This window comes from Pseudorca crassidens, chromosome 13, assembly GCF_039906515.1.
Source record: "Pseudorca crassidens isolate mPseCra1 chromosome 13, mPseCra1.hap1, whole genome shotgun sequence".
Classification (NCBI taxonomy): domain Eukaryota; kingdom Metazoa; phylum Chordata; class Mammalia; order Artiodactyla; family Delphinidae; genus Pseudorca; species Pseudorca crassidens.
Genome location: NC_090308.1, coordinates 19,858,547 through 19,884,672, shown reverse-complemented (window position 1 = coordinate 19,884,672; position 26,126 = coordinate 19,858,547). Strand labels below are relative to the sequence as shown.

Genomic DNA, 26,126 nt, shown 5'->3' with positions numbered 1-26,126 from the left:
GTTGTAAGAGTCTTATTTCCATAGGTGATTCAGAGGTTTTCTTTCTGAAATGCCACAGCCCTCGCCTTTGATTTGTAATGTTCAAAAAAGATACTCTGAGTATGTCTGATTATTAAAAGCTGTAGGGCCCTGTGCACCTTGTTTTGTTCACAGCCAAATCGATTTTGAGGTTTTCTTTCATGATGCATTAGGAGTTTCTCTTGGATTTGATTTTGATCTCTGCTCTTGGGGGTTTCCTGAAAGTTCCTCCTAATCCATGAGGTAATTGGGAGTCAGGTGATGTCAGGTTTTATGACAAGGAATGCCACCCTCCCTCTTGCTCCTGATTGTCTGTCAGGAGGAAGTGTGCCCTGGATTTTCTGAAATGGCAAAAACTGGATGGAAAAAAAAAATCCCCTACGGTTTTGTTAAGTACTCGCTCATTCTTGGTGGCCCTAACTCCATAAATAGTGTTAAATATGTATGTCCTTTTGTTTTCCTTATTTTCTATACACAACTTTGTGGAAGCATACTTTACATAAGGTAAAATACACAATTTTAAGGGAAGAGTTTAATGAGTTTCAACAAATGTGTAGACCTGTGTAACCTTCATGAAAGTAAAATTAGGGAGTCCTTCCGTTATCTCCCAGATTTCTTCTTGGCCTTTGTAATTGATCTCCATACCCAGCAGTAGCCTCAAGAAACTAATCTGCTCTCTGTAATTATAGTTTTAGCTGTTTTAGAACTTCATGTAAGTAGAATTAAACAGCATGTACTCTTGTGCCTGGTTTCTTTCGCTCAGCATTTTTTAAAAAATTTGTGATTCATCCATGATATTATACGTAACAAAAGTTTATTGCTTTTTTTATGGAGTAATAGTACATTGTATGTGTGTATATTACCACCATCTTCTTACCCATCTACATGTTAATAAATATTTGGGTTGTTTCCAGTTTGGGGCAGTTTTGAATAAAGATTTTCTTTTCAATATTTTATTTATTTAAATTTTTATTTGTATATTATATATTTTATGCACACACTCAGACTTATTATAATTGGTACTACACACACACCATTTGTTGTAAAGACTTTTCTTTCTCAGTTGGCATTTTAAAAAAATCGATTGACTGTGTATGTGTGCCTATTTCTGGACTTTATTCTGTTACTTTGATTTATATTTCTATCCTTACACCAATATTGTCTTGCTGACTTTTGTATTACAATGTCTTAAAAACTAAGTAGGGTAAATTCTATAACTTTGTTCTTACATTTTAGAATTATTTTGCTTAATCCTTTTACATTTCTATAAAACTTTAGAATACATTTTTCAATTTCTACAAAAAGGTTGCTGGGGTTTTGAATGAGGTTGTGATATACTGAAGATTAATTTGGGGGGAATGGATATCTTAATATTGAGTCTTCCAATTCATAAGCATGGTATATCTCTCTGTTTTTCATTATTTTTTTCTCAGCAGTGTTCTGATATTTTATTGTACAGGACTTGCACATAGTTGGTTAAATTTATTCACAACTATTTCATGTTACTGATACTTTTCTGAAATAAACTTTGATATTTAAAAAGTTTCATTTCCCAGTTGTTTTTTGTTAGTATTTAGAAATATAATTAATTTTTTGTAGTTTGTTAGTATTTATAAATATAGTTGATTTATCCTATATCCTAGGACCTTCCTCAATTCACTTACTAGTTTTTGTAACTTGTGGTTTCTTTAAGATTTTCTACATACATGATTACATATCTGCAAATAAAGACAGTTTCTTTTTCCAATGCATATGCTTTTTATTTCTTTTATATACTTACTGTTTTTATCTTATTCCACTTAGTAGGCCCTTCAGAACTATGTTGAATTAAAAGTGGGGAGAGTAGAGGTTTAAGCTTTTTCTCTTAAGTATGACACTAGTTGTAGGGTTTTTTGACACAACACACACACACACACACACACACACACACACACACACTCTTCATCAGGTTGAGCAGGTTTTCCATTACTAGTTACTTCGAGTTTTTATGATGTAAATTCTCTCAGCTTTTGTTTGATAAAATCCTCACCTTTTTTTGCAATTGGAGAAAATCAGTTTTATTTATTTGTCTTTATTGAGGTAAAACTCACATAACATAAAATTAACCGTTTAAAAGTATACAGTTCAATAGCATTTAGTATAGTCACAGTGTTATCCAACCATCTCCTCTGTCTGGTTCCAAAATATTTTCATCTCCCCCAGAGGAGACTCTGTACCCGTTAAGCAGTAACTCCTCATTCCCTATTGCCCTAGCCCCTAGCAACCACTAGTCTGTGTCCACAGACTTACCTATTCTGGATACTTCATATAAATGGAATCATATAATATGTGACCTTCTGTATTTGACTTCTTCCACTTAGCATGACATTTTTGAGGCTAATCATGTTGTGGCAAACATCAGTACATCATTCTTTTTTATAGCTGAATACTATTCTATTGTATGGATATATCAGAATTTATTTATTCATGCATCCATTGATGGAAACTTGGGTTGTTTCCACCTTTTGGCTACTGTAAATAGTGCTGCTATGAACATTCATGTCCAAGTATTTGACTGAGTCCCTATTTTCAATTCTTTTGAATATATACCTATGAGTGAATTGCTGGATCGTATGCTATTACTATGTTTAATCTTTTGAGGGACCACCAAACTGTTTTCCATAGTGGTTGCACAATTTTATATTCCCACTAGGAATGCAGAAAGGTTCTAATTTTTCCATAGCCTTGCTACCTGTTTCCTTTTTTAAAAAAAATTATAGCCATTCTAGTGGGTATGAAGTGGTATCTCATTGTATTTTTGATTTGTACTTAAAATGGCTAAAAAAAGCCACTGGCATTTTGATGGGGATTGCACTGATTAAATCTATAGATTGCTTTGGGGAGTATTGTCATCTTAACAGTATTAAGTATTTCAATCCAGACGTTTTTCCATTTACCTAGGTATTCCTTAATTTCTTTCAAAAATTTTTGTAGTTTTATAAAACTTCTAGTAAAATGTTGAACATAAGTGGTGAAAGTGGGCATGCTTGTCCTGTTCCTGATCTTAGGAAGAAAGCTTTCAGTTTTTCAACGTTGGGTGTGATGTCATCTATGGGTTTTTCCCAGATGTCTTTTATCAAGTTGAGGAGGTTCCCTTTTATTCTCAGTTTGTTTAGTGTTTTTATCATGTGTCAGTGCTTTTTGTGCATCACTTGAGATGATCATGTGGTTTTATCCCCCTTCATTTTGTTAATGTGTAACGTATTACATTGATTGATTTTGTATACGGAACCACTCTTGCATTTCTGAGATAAATCCCACATAATTCACCATCACTTTTGAAGGATATTTTTGTTGAATATAGTATTCTAGATTGGCAGTGTTTTCTTTCCGAAATTGAAAAGTTTATACTTTATTTTCTAGCTTCCTTCCTTTTTCTGACATGAGGTCTTTACTAATTCCTTTTTCTCTGGTGGTTTTAAATTTTTCTTTATCACTGACTTTTAGCAGTTTTATTATGATGTGCCTTGATGTAGTTTCTCTTTCTTCTTCTTGAGGTTTGTTAATTTTCTTGAATTTGTGAATTTATAATTTCCATTACAAATGGAAAGTTTTTGTCCATCATTTATTCATATGTTTTTCTGTAGCCATTTCCTTCCTCTGGGACCTCAAATATCAGACTAAGACATTGTCTCAGAAGTCACTAAGAAGCTGTCTTTGAAAATTATTTTGTCTTTTTTCTCTCTGTGCTTTAGTTTGCACAATCTCTATTGCTGTTTTCAAGTCACTGATATTTTCAATAGCATTTAATCTTTATTTTAATTTGGATAAATGCCATAATATGGTATGTGTTGACCCATATGTTGATTTTATTACTCAACATAGTATTCTGAGATTTATCTGTGAGACTATGTCACATGTCTATTGCTATCTAATTAGTGTCTCTATAGTTCTCCGTTGTATGGAGTTCCAACACCATTCTCATTTGTGTTGTTTTCAGATGTTGGCTTGTACAAGCAATTCTATACTATACACCCTTGCAGCTATCCTTGTGCACATTCATAAAAGTTTCTCCCGATTATATACCAGAAGTAGAATTGCTCATCACAGGTTATGTTCATTTTCTATTTTATTACATACTAGTAAGTTGCTTTCCAAATATTTCCTTTATCTCCATGTCTTTCCCACCTTTGAAAGTGTCAGACTGTTGAAATTTTGTATTCTGGTGACTCTGAAACGGAATCCTGTTGTTTTCATCTGAATTCCTTTGATTACTAATGAAATTCAGCATCATTTCTTTTGTTTATGATCTGTTTGAAATTATTCTATTGTAATTTGATCACAGTTGTTACTCATTTTAAAAATTAGATTGGTAGAGTGGTTGTAGGATTTATGTATTCTGAGTCTTAATTATTTGATGTATATGTTTGAAGAAGCTTCTCCCACTTGCCTTTTAACTTTCTCTCTCTTCCTTCTTTCCTTCCTCCCTCCCTCCTTCCCCCTTCCCCTTCCCCTTCCTCCCTTCCTGCCTTCCTTCCTTCCTTTTACATTTTTACTGTATAAAAGTTTTAAATTTTGATGTGTTTATTTCATTAACTTTTTCTTTCATTGTGTTTTCTTTTAATTATCCTTATCTTGAGATTTATTTACATTATCTATAAATGATACTTTTGTGTCCTTTTTACTCTGTATTTGCTTTTTTAAAAAATTGCCTTCCTGAGCTGATAAGAATTTTTAGGCCGATGTTGAATGAAGCAGTAATAGTAGAAATTATTTATTTTTTTCTTGACTTTAATAAGAATTCTTATGTCATCTCACCATTAATTATGTTTATGCAGGTTTTTGGTAGCTACCCTTTTAGCTGCTTGAGGAACTCCTAAATTTACTGAAAGGTATAATTTGTTCTGTTTTTTAAAAAATTATGAGCAGCTAGTGAATATTTTTTGCACCTATTGAAATGACATTGTTTTCCTTAAATCTGCTAAGATGGAGAGCTATAAAAATAATTTTTTCTAATGTTGAACCATCATTACACTCTTAGGCTAAAACCATTAAAAAAATGTGCTTCAGAAATCGGTTTACTAGAAGTTATTTTTGATGTTTCCTTCAAAAATTTTATGTGTATATTTACTGAGTCTAAAGTTAATATTATTAACTCTCCTGTGAATTATAAGTGATAGAGCTTTAATTCTGATAATTTTCTTTTCTGTCTTACATGTCATTTTTCACAATTTTAAGTCTACCATTAAAATTCATCATTGCCAAAATAATTAATACTATTAGTTTATGTAGTTATTAATCTTTATGTAGATTTGTCTGCATTTGCCTGAGATTTTTTTTTTTTTTTTGTGGTACGCAGGCCTCTCACTGTTGTGGCCTCTCCCGTCAGGGAGCACAGGCTCCGGACGCGCAGGCTCACGGGCCTAGCCACTCCGCGGCATGTGGGATCTTCCCGGACCGGGGCACGAACCCGTGTCCCCTGCATTGGCAGGTGGACTCTCAACCACTGCGCCACCAGGGAAGCCCTGAGATTTTGCTCATAATTCTTTTGTGTATATCCAGACTTGCTCCTAGGTTTGCTTTTTATTTATTTTTTCCTGGAGTGTTAATAGTAAACTCATTTAGATTATGTCTATCTGAATGATTTTTTGTTCACCTTCATTTTTTGCTGGATCTGAAGATATTATTCAATTCTTTTCTGCTTTCAATTGTTGACATTGATGTATCTGTAGTTACTCTAATTAATTCTGTGTTAAAACACAGTATTTTCCTTCTGTTTTCTTTTAAGGTTTTTGGTATTCCACATATTTATTATGCTAGTTGTGGATTTCTTTTTACTTATCTTGCCTTGGATTGATGAATCCAAAGATCTATATTCTGGTGACTCATATCTTTTATCAATTCTGGAAAATTCTCAGCTCTTCCCAATCACTCTGATCTGCCTTTCAAAACAATGTTTAAATGAAAAAGATGTATGTTGCATCTTCTTGTTCTATCTTTTCTGTCTCATTACTTCTCTTTCTTTTCTAACTACTTAATTCTTTTGATGAATTTGGGTTAATTTCTTGAGCTCAATCTTCTGTTTTATTAATGATCTCTTTATTGGTGCCTAATTACTGTTAATTTGTCAACTGAGATTTTAATTTTATAAATCAATATAAATTCCTCCTATAAGTATTTAATCATTTTAATTTTGAACCTATATTTGATAATTCTATTATCTCAAGTTTTTAGGGCATTAAGTTTGATTTCGGTTGTGCCTGCTGGCTTCTTCTTATGAAGAATTCTTTTCCTGTGGGTGAGCTCCTGTTTGGCGGGGCATGATTTGTAGAACCCTGTGTATTTTGAAGAAGGTATTTTCTTCCAGACAATATATGCATTTCTTTATGTAAGGACTACCACCATCTTGGGACAATTTTTATGTTAGTTTCTCACCCTAGTGGTTCTCAGATGACATAGATAGTGTAAATTCAAACACCATACTTGTGTGAACACAGACCTGAGCTCTCTGGGGAGAATTATTTTTTCACCTAGATGCTAGCCTTAGGAAGACAAGAGACCTGTCATCTCCCTGGGGTGATCGATGATGTTTTTCTAATTCTCCCTTTTATGGAGGTTATAGCTCAGTAAGAGAAGGTTGTTAGTTCTAACCTTTTTCCTCATATGAGCTCAAGGCCTTGAATCTTTTCCCTGTTAGAACCCAAGCTGCTTGATAGTCAGGAAATGTACCTCCACTCCATACAGCTACCGCATCAACTTCTGCTGTTGCTTGTCTTTAATTCTCCTCTTTGTTTTTTTTTTTTTTTGCGGTATGCGGGCCTCTCACTGTTGTGGTCCCTCCCGTTGCGGAGCACAGGCTACGGACGCGCAGGCTCAGCGGCCACGGCTCACGGGCCCAGCCGCTCCACGGCATGTGGGATCCTCCCGGACCGGGGCACGAACCCGCGTCCCCTGCATCGGCAGATGGACTCTCAACCACCGCGCCACCAGGGAAGCCCTCCTCTTTGTTTTGACCCTTAGGAATTTATAGTTCTTGAGAGATACTTATTATATTTTCAAGAATTTCTAGTTTTTTTTAAAAAGAGGAGAGTGTTTCTAGTTATTGGTAGCACACTGCATTGCCAGAAACTGATATGTCTATTGGGTTTTCTATGTAGATAGTCATATTCTGCAAGTGACCATTTTATTTCTTCCTTTTAAGAATATGTATTTTTTTTCTCCTTGTTTAATTTGCCAGGACCTTCAGTCTTGGTAATTTCAATATTCAGAATGATACTGGCTATAGATTTCAGGTAGAGATCTTTAATCAAATGAAGAAAGTTCTCTTCTAACACCAATTTCTTAAGAGTTTTTTGATTTTACTCATAAATGGATTTGAATTTATTACTTGCTCTTCCTGCATGTGGTAAAATCATTATTTTTTTTCCTCCATTAATCTCTGGATTTTGGGACTCACGTTGACAGTTTTTCTGAAGTTGAACTATATTTTTATTTCTGGGATACATCTAAACCGATCATGATATATTCCCCCAACTTTTTATTCTGAAAAATTTTAAACCTTCTAGTAAAAAGAAATAGTTCAGTGAGCAACCATATATATCTTCCAATCACATTTGTTAACTTTTTGCCATATTGATGTCTGTACATTTCCCTTTGTGCACACACACAGACACACAGACACACAGACACATACATGCACGAGTGATGGGTAGCAGAGTATGTCATCCCCAAATACTGTACTTTAGCATAGGATTATTTTGAGCTGAAGGTATTTGAGAATAAGCAGATTCAAGGAAAGCTTTCTGCCCTTCTTCCTATTTGCCTACAAGCAAGACATAAAATTTTAAAGGTGGTTCCCTCTCCTCTGTCTATTAGGAAAGAGAGAAGTTAATCACTGGAGATAATTCTAGACTCTGATTAGTCCAGAGAGAACACCAGAGGAATCTACATAACAAACCTTTCTTAAACTAGCCTCAGGGTTCTGGGTACCCAATTCCAGCATGTGGGGAGCTGGGTTTTCCCAGCGCCACAAAGCAATGCTGTAGACACTAGCTGGGTGTCCTACAATTTAACTCAATTCTGACACTGTCTACCTGGAGATGGCATCAGATCCCACAGGTTAAGGATTCAACCCTGCAAGGCTGACCTCCCCCTCCTCCCCCAACTTCAGACACCATTTGCAAGCCCAGGTTATCACCTGTACTTCTGACCAACTGGCTATAGATTCAAGATTCCAATCACCTTCACTTTGGGTTCCATTAATTTGTTAGAGCAGTTCACAAAACTCAGAGAAGCATTTTACTTACTACATCTTTGGCTTATTATAAAAGAATGTAACTCAGGAGCAGTCAGATGGAAGAAATGCATAGGGTAAGATATGGGGAAAGGGCATAGGTCTTCCATGCCATCTTCAAGCATGCCATTCTCTCCCAATCTCCATGTGTTCACCAACCTGAAAGCTTTCTGAACCTTTTCTTTTGGGTTTTTATGGAGGCTTCATTACATAGCCAGGATTGATTAAATCATTGGCCATTGCTGATTGATTCAACCTCCAGCCCCTTCCCCTCCCTGGAATTGGGAGGGGAAACTAAAAGTCCCAACCCTCTAGTCACATGGTTGGCTCCCCTGGCAACCAGCATTCCCCCCTCTCCCCGCCCCCAACTGTGCCGCACTTCCCAAACCCCACCTCCATCTTTAGGGAATTTCCAAAAGTCACCTCATTAATATAAACTGAGTTGTGTTTGGAAGGGACTTGTAATGAATAACAAGACACCCATTTTACCTTTATGGCTTTGAAGTGATTTCAGGAACTGAGGACAAGAAACCAAACAATATAACAAAAAATGCTCCCATTGCTCTTATTGCTAAGGAAATTCCAAGGGTTTTGGGCGCACTTTTCCAGAAAGGTGGACAAAGACCAAATATATATTCCTTATTATAAATCACGATATCACATAGCCCTTATCTACTGTTAGTTGCCTCATATATTTGCCATCCTACAATTTGCCACTGCTAGAAGCCCAGAGTCCTTTTCCTTTGTCGTCATTTTTTAAAAAATTTATTGTTCTTTTGTTACGATGCTACATAAGCCCAAGTTCTAACCACCCCTTTGAGTTACTCATTGCTGAAGGCTCCTGTGTGCATTGATGATGCACATGTTAATAAACTTCTGTTTGTTTTTCTCTTGTTAATCTTTAGTTTGTTAGTTTAATTCACAAGGCCCTAGCCAGAGAACACAAGATGGGTAGGTTTAAAGAAAACTTACCTTAAAGAAAACCTACACTTCTCCTGTGTGTTTCTCTTTTACTCTCACACTCACAGGAGTCACAACACTTCTGACACTAGATGTGTAGGGTTTTTTTCCAACAGCAAGTAATTCTGCAACACTGGATGTCCTACAATTTAACTCAATTCTGACCTCAGAGATTAAGGGCTCAGTCCCACAAGACTGCCTCCAATCCCCCACTTCAGTTGCCAGTTGTTAGTCCAGGTTGTTACCTGTGCTTCTGACCAATGGATTATAAATAGGAGGTTCCACAACCCCCTTTCTCAGATACAATTAATTTGCTAGAGTGGCTCACAGAACTCAGGAAAACAGTTTACTTACAGTGAACCAATTTATTATAAAAGGATGTGATATATACAGATGTTGGACTATAATGCTGTACACCTGAAATTTATATAATAATAAAAATGAAAGGATATGATAGAGAGTACAGATGAACATCCAGATGGAAGAGATGTATAGGCAAGGTATGTGGGAAGGGGCATGGAACTCCTGCGTTCTCTGTGGGTGCCCCACTCTCCCAGCATCTCCCATGTTCAGCAACCTGCAAGTGAAACCGCTCACCTCTGATTGGGACTTAAACCCATGTGCCTGGACTCGAACCCGGCCTAAACCCAGATTGCAACTTGAACCCATGGTCTTTTAATTAGAATCACTCACCTTGTGTCTGCACTTACTGAGGCTCAGGTTCTTTGTGTCTCAGTGCAGAAGGAATTCAGCGAGAGGCAAAGTGATAGGCAAGAAGTAGATTTATTAACATAGGACCCTTGTGAGAGATGCAGGCAGGCAGGCAAGGGGGCTCTGCCCTGAGGATTAAGTGGGCTACATTTTTATAATCAAAGGAAAGTGGGGGAGAGAGAAAAGACGTCATTCTTTGAGTAGTCCTCAGGCTTACATCACTAGCTTCTCCTTCGTATCTGGCAGGAGAGTGTCTGACCGAATGAGGTCAAACTAGGACTGTCATAGCGCTTATTCAAATCAACAGAACGGTGGTAACATTTTTCTTTCAGTTAATGACCTGGGGCATATCTCATGCTTTATAGTTAAGCAAGCCTGCTTCATTCCACGTTTCTTGAGTGATCATTAACTTGAAGTGGTCTCCCAGAGTTCCCTGGGTTTCCATCTCTATCTATAATCCCCTACTGGGACTGCTACAACTACCTGTATAACTATCCTATTCTATCCCTATCAGAAGCTCTCTGAACCCTGTATTTGGGATTCTTATGGAGGCTTCATCACATGGGCATGATCAACCATTAACTCCTTTTCTAGCTCTTCTCTTTTCTCTGGAGAATAGGAGAGTGGGGTGGGGCTGGAAGTTCCAAGCTTCTAATCATGGCTTGGTCTTTCTGGTGACCAGCCTTTATCAAGGAGCCCACCAAGAGTCACCTCATTAGAACAAAAGACACTCTATTACCCAGGAAATTCCAAGGGACTTAAGGAGCTTGTGTCAGGAACCAGGGTCAAAGACCAAATTTTAGACAAAAGATGCTCCTGGTGCTCTTACCACTTCGAAAATTCCAAGAGGTTTAGGACCTTTGTGCCAGGAACTGGGGTAGAGACCCATATATATTTATTTTCTATTATTTCATAGAAGAGGCAAAAGATTTTTTTTCTCTCCCCTACATACACACACACCCACACACACACACACACACACACACACAGGGTGTATTTTAATGAGCTATTTGAAAGTAATTTCTAAATACTTTAGCACGTATCTCCTAAAAAAAGGAATATTCTCTGATATAACTGAAACAGAACAGGAGCCTATGGGGCCCTCCCAGATACAAGTCTTTTCCATGTCCTCCGTGTCTTGTTTACAGGAAATAGGCTTCATTCAGCCTCCTTGACCTTCCCTGAGTTCCTAAGGGCAGATTCAAACAGCTGCTTATCAGAGAAAAATACAGAAACTAAGAAAGAGCAGTCAAGAAACAACAGTGCAGCAGTGGAGCAGGGTCCTGATTCCTCCTCGAGGAATATACCAAACAATAGTTTTGAGTTCTTCTGCAGGAACTAAGGCCCCCACCCAAGTGGAGGATGGTAACTTCAGGCTTAGCACAGGATTCCTGGAACACCGCCCTGTTAACCTCACCACCAACCAATCAGAAGAAGGTCTGCACACAGTGGAAGATGAGAAAACTCTGCCCCCATCTCCAAATGATTCACCCTTTAAAAACTTTCTTGATCAAGCAAAATCTTTGCAGTTGGGTTTTGGACACAAGTCCACCTTTTCCCCAGATTGCTGGCCTCCTGAATAAAGCAAACTTTCCTTTCCAACCAACACTTGTCTCTCAAGTATTGGCTTTTGAATGGTGAGCAGCCAAACCTCAGTTCAGTAACATAACTTTTATCACACTCAAGAAATTTTATAATATTCCATATGCCATTCTTAATAAAGGACATTAAATTCATTCCCTAATTTCTATTTCATTTTTCAAATGTAAATATTGATGATGCATTGTTGCTATGGCAAGCCCCAACTGGCCACAGAACAGAATAATATGCAAAACAGAAATTTACGTTTCGATGGATGACACTTCAGTGGGAGCAAAGTGCAGACCTTGCCTTGGCTTTGGCAAGAGGTAAGTCATTGCTGACTTTAAGAAGGGCTGCTTGAGGAGAGTGATGAAGATAGAAGCCTTTGCTGGAGTAGATGGAAGAGTGAAAAGGCGGAGTTGGAAACTGAGGTCAGAAACCCTTTTGAGAATTTTGCCATGAAGAGGAGCAGAGAGATAAACAGTAGCTGGAGGGGGACCCAAGTCATGGAGGTTTTCTTTTTTTTTAAATTGGGTGATATTAAAGTGTGTTTATATGTCAATTGGAATGATACAGTGGAGAAGAATATACTGAATATTAACAATAAAGGAAAAAAGTAAATTGACAAGTGACATCCCTGAGAAGGTGTGAGTATATATGCTAAGTGGAGGGATAGTGTTAGCTAGAGGAGGAGTAATTCTCTCAAAATAGAGGCCGGAAGGCCAGCAACCTGGGGAGAAGTCAGAATTGTGTCCAAAATCCAACAGCAAAGATTCTGCTTGACCATGAAATGCTTCAAAGGGAGAATCATTTGGAGAGGGGGGCAGAGTCTTCATTATCTTCCACTCTGTGCAGACTTTCTTCTGACTGGTTGGTGGTGAGGTAACAGGGAAGTGTTCCAGGAATCTTGTGCTCAGTCTGAAGTTACCATCCTCCACCTGGGTGGGGCCTTAATTTCTACAGAACTCAAAAGTATGCTTCTGTGTATTCCTTGAGGAGGAACCAGGACCCTGCCCCATTGCTGCACTACTGTTTCTTGACTGCTCCTCCTTAGTTTCTGCATTCCCTCCCTTCCCTGATAAGCAGCTGTTTGACTCTGTCCTTAGGACCTCAGGGAAGGTCAAGGAGGCTAAATGAAGCCTGTTTCCTATGAACAAGAAATGGGAGACATGGAAAGGATTTGTACCTGGGAAGGCCCCACAGGGTCTTTCTAATTATTTTAAAGTTGGGGAGAGAAAGTTTACTAAGGATATATAGTACCACTATTTTGCCAAATTAATTGTCCACTTGTAAATTGTAGTAAAATAAACAAAATTTAATTATTTAAATTAAACTTAAAATTATTTTAAATTTAAATTAACTCACCTAATTAAGGTGAGTCCATTCAGCACAGCTGTGTGGTTTTCGCCAGGCTCATTCAGCTGATTTGGTGCAGGTGAGGAGTAAGGCGAACTACCAGTTAGGTGTTGCTGAAGGAATTCAGTGGAGGGAGGGCGAGGAAAGGACATTGAAAGTGTTTGCTCTACATTGAATCCTAAACAGATACAAGGAGAAGTGAGGACATTAATGTCATATTATTTACTGAAAACGTAGTATTATTGGAGGTCTCAGCAAGGGTCAGAATATTACTGGAATGGAGTTTTTAGAGTACACTGGAACACAAAACCTGAGAATCAGAAAGAGGGAAGTTAAAAAATGATAGTGAAACCATGCACCTCAGATTTGGACTTGAGCCCACGTGCCGGGACTGGAACCCAGCCTAAACCCAGATTGGGACTCGAACTCAAGTGGCTGGGACTCAAACCCACGCAGCTGGGACTCGAACCCAGCCAAAACCCACGGTCTTCCAACAGAGATCACATACCTGGTTTCAGGACTTAATGAAGCTCAGGTTCTTGATGTCTCATCGCAGAAAGAATTCAGTGAGAGACAAAGTGATAGGTAAGAAGTGGATTTATTTTGAGAGAAACATACTCCACAGACAGATTGTGAGCTGTCTCAGAAGGCGAGAAATGTCCCAGGGTATGGGGGTTGTCAGTTTTTATAGGGGTGGGTAATTTCGTAGGCTAATGAGTGGGAGGAGTATTCTAGCTATTTTGGGAAGGGGCGGGGGGGGGTTTCCAGTAATTGGGCCACCACCCACTTTTTGATCCTTATGGTCTGTCTTGGAACTGTCATGGCACCTGTGGGTGTGTCATTTATCTTGCTGATGTGTTACAGTGAGCGTATACTGAAGCTCAAGGTCTAGTGGAAGTTGAGTTGTCTGCCATCTTGGACCCATTTGGTTCTACTCAGTTTATGTCATGTCCTCAGGCTATGTCATTCTTTCAAAAGTTGTGTCCTGGGGCTTCCCTGGTGGCGCAGTGGTTGGGAGTCCGCCTGCTGATGCAGGGGACGCGGGTTCATGCCCCGGTCTGGGAAGATCCCACATACCGTGGAGCGGCTGGGCCCGTGAGCCGTGGCCGCTGGGCCTGCGCGTCTGGAGCCTGTGCTCCGCAGCGGGAGAGGCCGCAGCAGTGAGAGGCCCGCGTACCGCAAAAAAAAAAAAAAAGTTGTGTCCTGCCCCCTTCCCTCCTGTTTCAGTAGTTCAGTGCAGTCTTTCATCTTGACAGGTATGGCCATCAATTGCATGGCTCAGGTGGGGTTGAGAGCTTAAGAATAATTGGAGCTAAAAACATCAAGAACCTGAGAAGTGTCAAAAGTGGATGTTGAAATCACAATAAATTATGTCAGGGCGTATGGTGGACAGTTAGACAGCAAAGCAGTTGCTGAAGCCATTGGTGAGTAAGGGAGAATGATTAAGGGACCATATTTGAAGCAAATGGGAGTAATCAAGGATCTTGAAGTCAGTTGACATGCAGTTCAAGGAAGCAGGTGGAGTTTTGTATTTTGTTTCCAAGAAGAAAATAGAAATTGTTGCCTGAAAACATCTAGACAACAAACATTTATTGTTTGTTCTTGGTCGAATGCTTCCATGAACTAAACATTCTAAGTGAAATGCATCTCAGGGTACTCCACTTCGCTGTAGAGTAGAAACTAACACAACATTGTAAAACAACTATACCTCAATTAAAAAATAAATAAATGAAATGCATCTCTCTGGGTCCATTTAGAACTTTTACACTGTCTCCTTGTTGATTACATTTTCTTTAGGGTCACAATTCTTTTAACTGTGTCATACAAAGGAGTGCTCTTCTTGTGACCCAAATAGCTCCTGAAAAGTAGTTAAGAGCTCCCTGTTCTTCATAAAATTCAAACTGAAATTCAAAATAAGGCATATATGGCATAGTCTAGCTGCATATCTTTCTGTTATTTGTAAAGTGTGTGACTTTGACCTGCTTCGTAAGAATGAATAAGCCATTGCAAATGCAAAACGTTGAAGTAGGGAGAAATAATTTTTTCTTTGGGCTGAAGCTGCATTACTTCTTTAAGTAGTTGGGACACTAACAATCTCCTTAAAGAAGCTCTGTTTTATAGTCACAAGTCACGGGACAACAGTTGGATCATGCAACATTCACTGATAGTCTTGGAAGGAGCCAGTGTGTCATACCACCCGTGGGGGGCAGTAAACACAGACTGATTAATATTGGGCCTAGGCAAGGAGAAAACTGGACAGGTTAGTTGTCAAAGTTTAATATCTGCTAAGAGCTTGAGAGCAAAACATTAAGAAAGCATCAGATTTATTATGGTCAAGAGGAAGAATGTTGTTTATGAAAAAAATTGAAAACAGGTGAAATGACTGGACATCTTTTAAGGAAAATGAGAAATTAGCACACTTAAAAGAAACAAAAAACTTGCATAAACTAATAACCATTAGAGAAATAAAATTCTAATAAAAATTCTTTTCTTACCTATTCAACCAAAAAATACACGAGGCCAAGTTTATAGGCAAAGTTTTGCAAATTTTCTAAGAGTAGTTAAGCAATATCTTATAAAAAAAAATCTGAAAATATAAAAAGAGCTAAAGCTATCTGACTCATTTTTATTACCTTGATATAAAAACTGGAAAAAGACAGTACAAGAAAATAAAATCGTAGGCCAGGAAATTGAATCTAACAGCATAATACAAATAGCCATAATAACCAAGTTGGTCTATTGCAGGATGAAATGACAGTTCAACATTAGAATATCTACGAATATAAAGCTCCACATTACTTGGAGATTAATAAAGAAGAACCATATGCAGAAAAAAATCATTTGATAAAATTCAACATCAACTAATGATAAATCTTAGCAATAAAAACTCTTAGCAAGCTAAGAGCAGAAGGGACTTTTCTTAGTAAAGGATATATCAGAAGTAGACATGATGTTTAATGATCAGCTGTTAGAATGTTTTCCCGTTAAATTCATGAATAAAACAGGATGCCTGCTCTTCCTACTATTGATTACCATCAAAGTGTAGGTCCTGGTCCTTCTAATAAGAAAAAGAAATGAAAGGTATAAAGATCAGAAAGAAAAAGGTAGAACTGTCATTGCTTGAGAATATTATCATCTCTTAAACAGATTGAGAGGCTAAATGGGCAAACTCGTTAGGCTAAAAGAGAGCTCAGCATTATACAAAATTCAATAACGTTTCACTACACCATTAATAAATGAAAAATGTATGAGGAAAAGTAACACTGTTTTAAAACTATAAAAAATATGTAAGTCCTTTTCAGGAGCTAAAGTATTGGCTAGGCTGAGCATTTAAAAAGATGAACTTCACCATAAGAGGAAAGTGGAACCAGAAGAGAGTGGAGTCAAACACTGTAATGTTTTCAGTTACTTATTTAGCTATTAGTCTATGTTCTAGACTCTTGCTTTTGAAGCAGTTTAGTCCTGTTAATTCTAATAATTCTCACCGGAAGATCCTTCTGATTGGAATGCCCTTCCTAGCCATCTGCTGGGTTACTCTGCCGAACACTGAGCTCCCTTCAGGTCTGTGTCTTATTCACCTCTGTATCTTTGGTGCCTAATGCAGTGTTTGCCATGAAGGAGAGGGCGCAGCACATCTTTCTGTGTTGAATGGCTGCCACTTGGAAGAGAAAGACTTGAAGCCCATGTATATGTTTTTATATAATTTTTTAATGTCCTTGGTCACCTGACACTAAAGATTGAAAGTGGTATGTGTGTGTGGTGGAAACATATATGGAAGGTTGATATTATAATATTTATAGCACATAATAACATTGTATCTTAAAAATAAGATAATTTATAGCGCTCAAAAGAGACTACAGAAGCTTTAAGCCAAGCACACTGTGTTCATGTTTGTGATGAAATGCGCTTTTCTCAGGAAAAGGCTGAGTAGGGTGGTACTTCAAAATAACATCAGGCCCCCAAGCTACTGAAAATACATCCATTCAGGATTCTGTAGGCCCTCAACACTTTGGTCGTGAATTGCGTACTTACTCATTTGGAGCCTTCTGCTCTCAAGCTTTTGTTCTCAAGTAATCAAGCCAGCATTGAGTTTCCTACTCCTGCTTTCTTCCGTAAATTATCATTTTCGGAAGATTGCCTTTGACAGGCTGACTTAATCTCAGGGAGGGATACTGCGGGAGAGCTGGTTTTGCTGCACCACTTGCCCTATCCCTGCGGCACCTGTGGATTTGCTGGTGTCCTAATTGCATTGCCCATTTCCTTTAAGATTCCTTTTCAATCCTGAAAAGATAATAACAATAATACCTTGTGTTTATGCATTGTTTTATATTTAATAATTTTCCAGGGTTTTTTCAAATTAAAAAAATTTTTTTCCCTTCTGTCTTCAAATAAAATCTTACTTAGAAGCTTAAAATAAATAAACAGATTAAACGGCTCAGATGCTCTGGTTAACGCATGTGTGGTGGAGGGCGTGGGAGGGAAGGTGTGTCTCAGAGTAGGAAGATTTCTGCCCTCTAGGGCTGCAAGGGTCAAATTTCAGAACCACTGGCGCATATTGTTACCTCAACGCTTCAAACCAGATTTTGCGCAGGCGTTTTTAATTCACATTTTCTGGGTAAATGAATTTAAGCAATTTGCCCAAGATCTTGCACCTAGCAATTAACAGAGCCAAGACTGGGGATATCTATTCAAAGGAACGCAGTAATCTTTTCACAAACGTGGTGGGCAATTAAAACCTGGCAAAAAATGAAACTTACATATGAAATGAGTTACACTGCATACATTTTAGTCAAAATGATCATACTCATAAATATTTTTCTTCAACTAAAAACTTGTCCAATTGGTTAAACAAATGATGGTGCAGCCTTTCAATGGACAGTTTTACAGTTGTTAAAAAGAATAAGACACTCTATATGTACTGATAAAAAATAACTTAATTGTTAAGTAAAAAAAAGCAAGACAGAACATCTGGTATATAGTTTTTAGTGTAAAAATGTATGTAAATATATTTGCATACATTTATATATATGTATATGTTTAGCGTACAGTGGAAGAATGCACCAGAAACTGTTGACACTAGTTCTTTCCAGAGAGGGACAGGGTGATTGGGGATTAGGAGTGAGAGAGAATTATTCTTCATCTTATATCCCCAGTACATTTGATTTGTGCCACCTGAATTTAACCACAATTAAAAAGTAATTGTTTTCTATAAAACCTTGGTCCATGACAGTATTTTTTACTAAGGTCCATTTTCTGACCCTCAACCATCTCAGGTTCCCCATGATATGTTCTCATGTCACTCTATATCTTTAATTTATTCATCAATTTTCAGTTATTCAACTGTTTTGTCATTAGTTGATTAATGTCAATCTTTCACAAGACTAAGCTTCAGAAAGTGAGGACCATTTCTGTTTTTGCTCTTTTAAACGATCGGGAAAATTGTCTAAGACTTAAACATGGGCAAAGAGGTTGCTGGATGTCCTTTTGTTGTCTAGATGGACCCTCCAAAGATTATCTGACTCTCTAAGGGTCTACATCTTCATCTTTCTATTGACTAAGTTGTTTTAGAACTCTGTACGTAGAAGTTACAGATGACTGATAGTTATGCAAATGATTCTCATCTATAGGAATGCAAAGAATTTGTCTGATAGCTTATGCCTTATTGAAATGATAATACCTCAGACATTACGTTTTATTGCCATATAGGATATTAACCAGTTTTACATCTATTAGTCAATTAATTTCAGCATTCTTGATTCTTATTGTATACATACAATGAATAATAATATACCTAATGAATATATATTTATGTTCATTCTTCAAATTCTTCTTTGAACCATTTTTAACGTTTTACTACTTCCTATTAATTCAGAAACTGTGAAGTATCTGAGATACTCCTTTGCTTGCAGAAACACCAGGCTCTGAATAGGATGTTGCACCTTTATTATTCACGGCAATAACAGTGTAGCACTGGTTCCTCAAGCCCAACACCTTACTAGTGATGTGATGAGAGCCAGATGGTTACACCTGTGCATATAGGAGGCTGTACCGCAGGAGAGAAGCCCCAGATTATGAATCTCAGAACTGACATAGGAGCTGGAACACCCGCCCCTCCCCCTTTCAGGGAAAGAGAGATTATTTTTTACTCACAATGTAAACAAATCCTCTCTGGAAGGAGGGGAAGATCTCTACCCTGGAAAGTACACATTTGGTTCTGGGAGAGATAGGAATGATATTATTAATCATTGAACAGGAGCAGATGCCCCTGCCATGAAGGAGGCAAGCAGCTTTATGTGGAATACCCTTGAATGTGAAGAGCAGATGGTCCTGGGGGGGAAGGAGACATTGCCTATCATCCTAGCGAGTCAGTTTCGGTGCTCCAGCGGCACACCCTGTGTAGGAATACAGAGTAATAGAGGAAGGATTGCCTTCCAACAGTTCCTTCATTAATGAGTTGAGTAAAATCTTTGACATGCATTCATTTTATAATTATACAAAGTAAGAACTTTAGCTTTTTGAAAATTATACTTTAGGAATCCCAGTGTCATTCATAGTACCCACTACATAAAAGATATTCAATAAATATTTATTGAATAAATAAATAATAAATTAATAAAAGGTAAGAATTTAATTTCTTTCTATTTTCAAAAAATGATTATGGAATTTTAATGATTTAAATAAAATTAAAGAAAATGCCTATCTCTTCCTTCCCTTTTCCATTTTTTTACTGGTAGGACTTGTAAAGTAAGCATTGTTAATTGAGCTACTTTATTCTAAAAATAAACCTATCCTACTTTGCACTTTAGGGCCTGTGTTCCTTTATTTCTTCTCAAGAGATTAGCCATACACGTCCTGTACCAGCTTGCAGTAAAGGAGGGCTTGATGATCATGTGTGATGCTTTGAGAAGGAAAAAGACTCTAAATAGGCAAGTTCCAAATTCCCTTGATTACAGTTTATATTGATTAGGACTCTTTGCTTGCAAATAACAGAAAATCAATCCAGACTACTCTAAGCAAAAAAGAAAATTTGTTGGAGGGATAATGGACTGTGTCATTGAATTTGAGGGCAATGAAGCAGCCGAACCTTAGGAACAATAGATTGCCATGCTGCAGGGAACCCAGAAAGCCCTCTCTCCATCTCTCCTTTCTGCCTCGCTCTCTGTGTACATCTGTTTCATTACTGTCTCTCACTGTTTTCTTATTAGCTGCATGGCCTGGTAGAAGATGGCTGGTACCGCCTGCTCCCAAGTCACAGTTACTTATTGCTGACTGATAACCCAGTAGAAAACAGATCTCTTGCTCGCTCTGGCTAGGGAATTGCTTTCCAATTCCCAGGGAAGAGACTGATTGCCCAGCTGTGTCAGGTATCCAGTCAATGAGACCAGAGGCTATGGCTGTGGGGTGACATGCTGTAGGAACATGTCAGCTTCTGGAATAACCTTGTGGCTAGTGAAGAAGGAGGTAAATTTCTAGAAAAGTAGAGTTAGTGAGGTAATTCAGTAAGTACTCACTAGAGTAACTTTTCAAAACGATTTGTGAATAAAGGAAAGCATCAACCCAGCAAACTGGGAAAGCATAAAAGAGGGCAGAGGCACAGTCTGGTAATTAAGAAACAGAATGGAGAATGTGAAATTGTGGAAAGCCAGAATAAATGAGACTCAGAGGGAGAAGGGAGAAGGTGGAAATTTTCCAGTAGGATGATAATGGTGCTTGCATTTTCCTAGAGGGGTTTGGAAGTCTAATGAACAAAGTTATAAAAGTGTTTTGTCATCTATTCTGTTAAACTTTCTGCAGTGACAGAAACGTTCTATATCTGCACAGTCCAATTTGGTAGTCCATCAGCCACATATGCTATGGAAAGCTTGGAATGTAGCTAATGTGACTGAGCAACTGAATTTAAAATTTTATGTTTTAATTAATTTAAATTTAAATAGCCACATGTGGCTAGTGGCTGCCATATTGCATAGTGCAGCCTCATACTGAGAGACTGAATATACAAACAGACAATGGCCATACCACACACACAAAAACAGAACTCTTAACCCACAACCTGCAGTAAGCTGCCCAGGAAACCAGCCCAGGAGGCCAGCCTACTATACCTCAGATTTGTAGGAAGCCAGACTACTATGTCTGGTAACAACTAGGAAGCCAAACAATCACCCCTAACATTCAGCCTCAGATGGCCAGGACTTGATTAATAACTGACAGCTTCGCTAACCTTTGTCCCTGTCTCCAACTAAGGACCAACCGGAGAAAGCCAAACGTATATTCCTAGCGAATCACGTAGGATGCCCGGCTTCTGGTTAGCCTCCTACAGCTTCTTTGTGCCAACAGCCTACAATCAGGGCATACCCGAAGTCTTCCCTTTCTTCCACTATAAAGCTTTCCCACTCCGCTGCCTGCGTTTGAGTCTCTGCCAAAATGTAAGTGATGGTGGCTGACTCCTGTGCTATAGAAACTCTGAATATAGGCTTTCCTTGTTCTCATTTGGTGGTCTTTATTTCTCCATAGCATTTATATATGTGTCTTAATTTATTCCTGTATGAACATCAAGAAAAGCTAAAGGGTTAGAGACGACCATGCCTTAATTGGCTTGGCCTGTGTTCCTTAGTGCTATACTTGCATGGTATTTTAATGGGAGATCACTGTTTCCTAGGGATTTATATTTTACAAAATAATTGACAAAAGCCCCAATCATCCTTAGCATATGGGGACATGCATTCAATTGTCCGCTTATATTTATTACCTGTGCCCATTTATAAGTGAATAGATTAGGGTTGCCAGAGTTAGCAAACAAAAACATAGGACAGCCAGTTAAATTTGAATTTCGGATAAACAACAAATTAATTTTTTTTCTAATACATTTATTTATTTATTTATTTTTGGCTGCATTGGGTCTTTGTTGCTGTACGTGGGCTTTCTCTAGTTGCGGCAAGCAGGGACTACTCTTCGCTGTGGTGCGCAGGCTTCTCATTGCGGTGGCTTCTCTTGTGGTGGAGCATGGGCTCTGGGCACGCGGGCTCAGTAGTTGTGGCATGCAGACTCAGTAGACGTGGCTCGCGAGCTCTAGAGCACAGGCTCAGTAGTTGTGGCGCACGGGCTTAGTTGCTCCGCGGCATGTGGGATCTTCCCGGACCAGGGCTTGAACCCATGGGCCCTGCATTGGCGGGCGGATTCTTAACCACTGTGCCACCAGGGAAGTCCAACAAATTAATTTTTTGTGTAAGTATATCCCATGCAATATTGGTTTTCATATGCTAAAATGTGATTCATCGTTTACCTGAAATTCAAAATCAAGTTGGCATCCTGAATTTTATCCAGCAGTCCTCGTATATATGCTTCTCCCAATATGTAAATATGTTTCTTACACAGCCTCACTCTGGCCAGGTTTTATATAGGGCTCAAACTTCAGGAGAAAGAGCACCAGAAATATTTCTAGATATTCTATTTTGTCATGTCCCTCTTTCCTTGGATGGAAGGAAGGAGTTAGAATAAAGATAATAGAGGAAAGCAGAGCAGAACAATGGTGATGATTGTATTTTCTCAGGTGGGGCAGGGGTACTAGAATGGACAGAATCCCCAGGAGACCAGCCTTGTGGAACCCATGGCATCTGTGCCCTGGTGATTCAGTGCTGTGCAGGATCAAAGGGAGAGTCTCTAGCCTCTATGATCTTTCCAGGGGACCAGAAATGCAGTTCATCTCACTGAATATGAAGAGGCTTCTGTATCTGCCTTGTCTTCTTAATCCTGACTCTGCCAACCTACAGAGCTCACTCATTTATTAACAATTTTAATGAGAACCTACTATGTGCCAGGCAGTGTCCTAGTTTCCAGGAATTTTGCCAAGGATAAGGCAAAAAATATCCCTGCCATTATGGATCTTATGTTCTATTCCAGGAAAAAGGTAATAAATCAGCAACAAATAAATGATTGTATATGTACCTGTTAGTAATAAATGATATGAATACAAATGAAACAGGATAAGGAGAAGGAAGGTGGGCAGAGTCAAGTGCCAGCTCCTCTCCCGAATCATCAAAATAACCTGCTGATAAAGCAAAGATGAGTCACTACTGTGATTTCAGTGCTGAAAGGAAGAGCACTGCCACAACAGTCTTAGATGTGCCTTGGATAGGGAGGGAAAAGGTGGGATATTGATGAGTTTTGGGAAGTCTAGTTTAAGGCAGGCTTTTCATTGTCAGTCCAGATTGGGATTGTTGAACACACCAGAGGCTTGGATTTGGAATTTAAGAGGAAACTGTTTGATGAGCCCAGCTAATTTACTTGAATGAAGTCTAGTGTTGTTTGGATAAATGAATATTGAGAAGTTCCTGAAATAAGCAATACTATTGTCTGCAAATCAATTTTCCTGGGCAAGAGTTTCCTAGGATGGTGGAGTCCTGTTACTGCAAACAGTGAGCTATATGGTTTTAACAGTTTGAGGGCTGGGGGGTATTTCAGTTAGTTTGGTCAGGGAAGACCTCCCTAGTTGATGACCGTTGAGTAAGACCTGACTGATATGAAGGGCGAGTCACTGGCAGTTCTGGAAAAGAGCATTCCAGGTAGGAGGAAGAGAAAGGGCCAAGCCCCTGGGATGGGAATAATTTTGAGTGTTCAAGGGCCAGCAAGAGAACCAGGGTGGCTGGGGAGCCTAGTGAACAAGGGGGAAATAACTTTGGAGATATAGTCAGGAGCCAGGTTGTTGAGGACCTTCCTAACACTAAGGAAGGGGTTGGCTTGAATTCTAAGTGATATGGGAAGCATTAATAGTTTTCAAAAGAGGAATAATCTGATTTATAGGGTTAAAGGACAGCTTTGCAGGGAGACTAGTTAGGAAGCTATTGCAGTGGTCCAGGTGAGAGATCGAGGGGCTTGGTCTTCAGTAGTAGCTGTGGAGGTGTTGAGATGTCTCTGATGTAGAGGTATGTTTTAAAGGTAGATTGATGGAAGAGGGAGGGGATATGGGGATATATGTATACGTATAGCTGATTCACTTTGTTATATGCAGAAACTAACACAACAATGTAAAGCAATTATACTCCAATAAAGATGTTAAGAAAAAGGTACATTGATTGGATGTGGGATGTGAGAGAAAAAGAGGGATCAAGAATAACTCCTAGTATTTTTGACTTGAACAGTAGATGAAATGTTGTATGCTGTTGCTATAGTCTGAACTGTGTTCCCCCAAAATTCATATGTTGAAGTCCTTACTCCCAATGTGACTGTATTTGGAGACAGTGCCTTTGGGGTGGTAATTAAAGTTAAATGAGGCCATAAAAGCAGGGACCTAATCTGATAGGACTGGTGTTCACCCGAGATCTCTTTCTGCACCCACAGGGGAAAGGCCATGTGAAGACACAGCAAGGAGGCCACCGTTTGCAAGCTGAGAAGAGAACTCTCACCAAAACCAACCCTGCTGTCACCTTGATCATGACTCTGGCCTCCGGAACTGTAAGCATATAAATCTCTGTTGTTTAAGCCTCTCAGTCTGGTATTCTGTTATGGCAGCCTGAACAGGCTAATACACCATATAATGGTATATAGAAAACTGTGGAAGGAGTAGATTTGATGGGGTGGAAGGGTGGGCTGAAAATCAAGAGTTCTCTTCATGGAGATGTGGAGGTGGTAGTTGGTATATAGTAAAGGATGTTGAGATACAAATGTGGGAGTCAGTAATGTGTGGCTCAGAGATTTTGATTTCCCTTTTCTTCCCTAAACATCTGACCACCGTCACCACCAGCCTCCCTTCCCGCCTTCTTCGGTACCTCCTGCTTTTATGCCATTTCTCATCTTCCTACTGAAAACTACTTTCTGAAAAGGATTAGCTGTGGTATAAAAATCTCTGGGCATGGTGTTAAATACACTGCATTCATATGTCATCTCTAACACTTACCATCTCTAGCCAGGGAGGCTTGGCAACCAATTCACTTAACCTCCCTTGGCATCAAGTCCTCCCCTGAATTAAGAGTAAGGATATTTGTCTTAGAGGATTGCTGTGAAGTGACAATGATGCAGGATAAAAATAAATGTGAAAGCATTTTATAAAGTTAAAATTTCAATTAAAGTATATGGGTTCATTGGTATTATTCAGTTACGTTGTAGTGTGGCAAGTTAATTTCCTATGGGTGATTACATATAACCTGTAGAAAAGAAAAATTTGACCCATGAAAAACATGTCTGGAATTAATGATGCAAGAGGACTTGTGTCCACTCTTCTTCCCCAAATCTCATCAGATAAATGAGTAACTGATCTACCTACAAATGAAACCAGTTTCATCCTCAATTCTCTGTGGAATGGATCTATTTCTGTTTACAAAGCAGACTGCCTTGTTCTAGAAGGTATAATACAGACTATATCATACAGTTATAAAATCATAGGATGTTAAAGTAAGAGTCCTTAGATATATTTCCAAGGATGGCAGAATTGCAACTTAAATCACTACTCTTCTATCCTTTGACCGTGGAAAACATTTCTTATCCATCATAGTGTACTTTTCCCCTAGGCCTTTGTAGAGCTCAAAAATCCTTTTCTTTATGGTAATCATATAACAACTACCACTCAATTTTAGTGGACAAATTTTATTCCCTATCTGTGATTTTAGTTAAATCCTCTCGTTATACAGATGGAGAAACTGAGACCTGAAAATTAGTCTAACAGTGTGCTTAATGTTTTTAGCAGATGCCAAAACTATCTAAGCAGAGCGCTGTATTCCTATATGTGTAAAATAAGTGTGCTTATTATGAATGTGCGTGCCATATCCTCAACATCCGCCTACTCCCCCAATATAGATGACTGTTCATTTGAAGTCTTCTTTTCTGATTGAAGATATCCCTAGGGAAGCTGGAGATGTCATTCATTCAACAAATCTTTCTGGACCAACATTAGCAGTATTGAAATACTGCTTTCTAAGAGATAGGACTCTTGCCTTTTGCCTACTTAATTGAGTAAAATAAAAGTAAGACAGGAATTATTAGATCCTTGTAATCCATTGTTAACTTACTGCATTACAACTGAGCTCTTCCATTCTTAAATCTCTTTTAACTTCTGAAAAAGGCAGGCAGAGAGGTTTCTTCTCCTTTGATCTTCTTAAGGGCAGTGATACATTAAGGGATGCTATCATGTCTCAGGCTGCCAAAATTTAACACTAAAAACACTGTGTGCTCTCTGAACATAATATCCTTCCTACAGTATCTTCCCTTGACAGGCATAATTACTTGAACCATCCACAGG

The 26,126-nt window shown here is 38.5% G+C and overlaps 1 long non-coding RNA gene across 1 annotated transcript in view; it reads left to right on the top strand.

Annotated features, from left to right (window-relative positions):
• The window catches only part of LOC137204946 (uncharacterized), a 403,669-nt gene that overhangs the window by 26,229 nt on the left and 351,314 nt on the right, over nt 1-26,126 (top strand). Inside the window, exon 3 of the long non-coding RNA XR_010933920.1 lies at nt 24,233-24,346. This is a non-coding gene — a long non-coding RNA (uncharacterized lncRNA). The remainder of the gene's footprint in view (nt 1-24,232; nt 24,347-26,126) is intronic.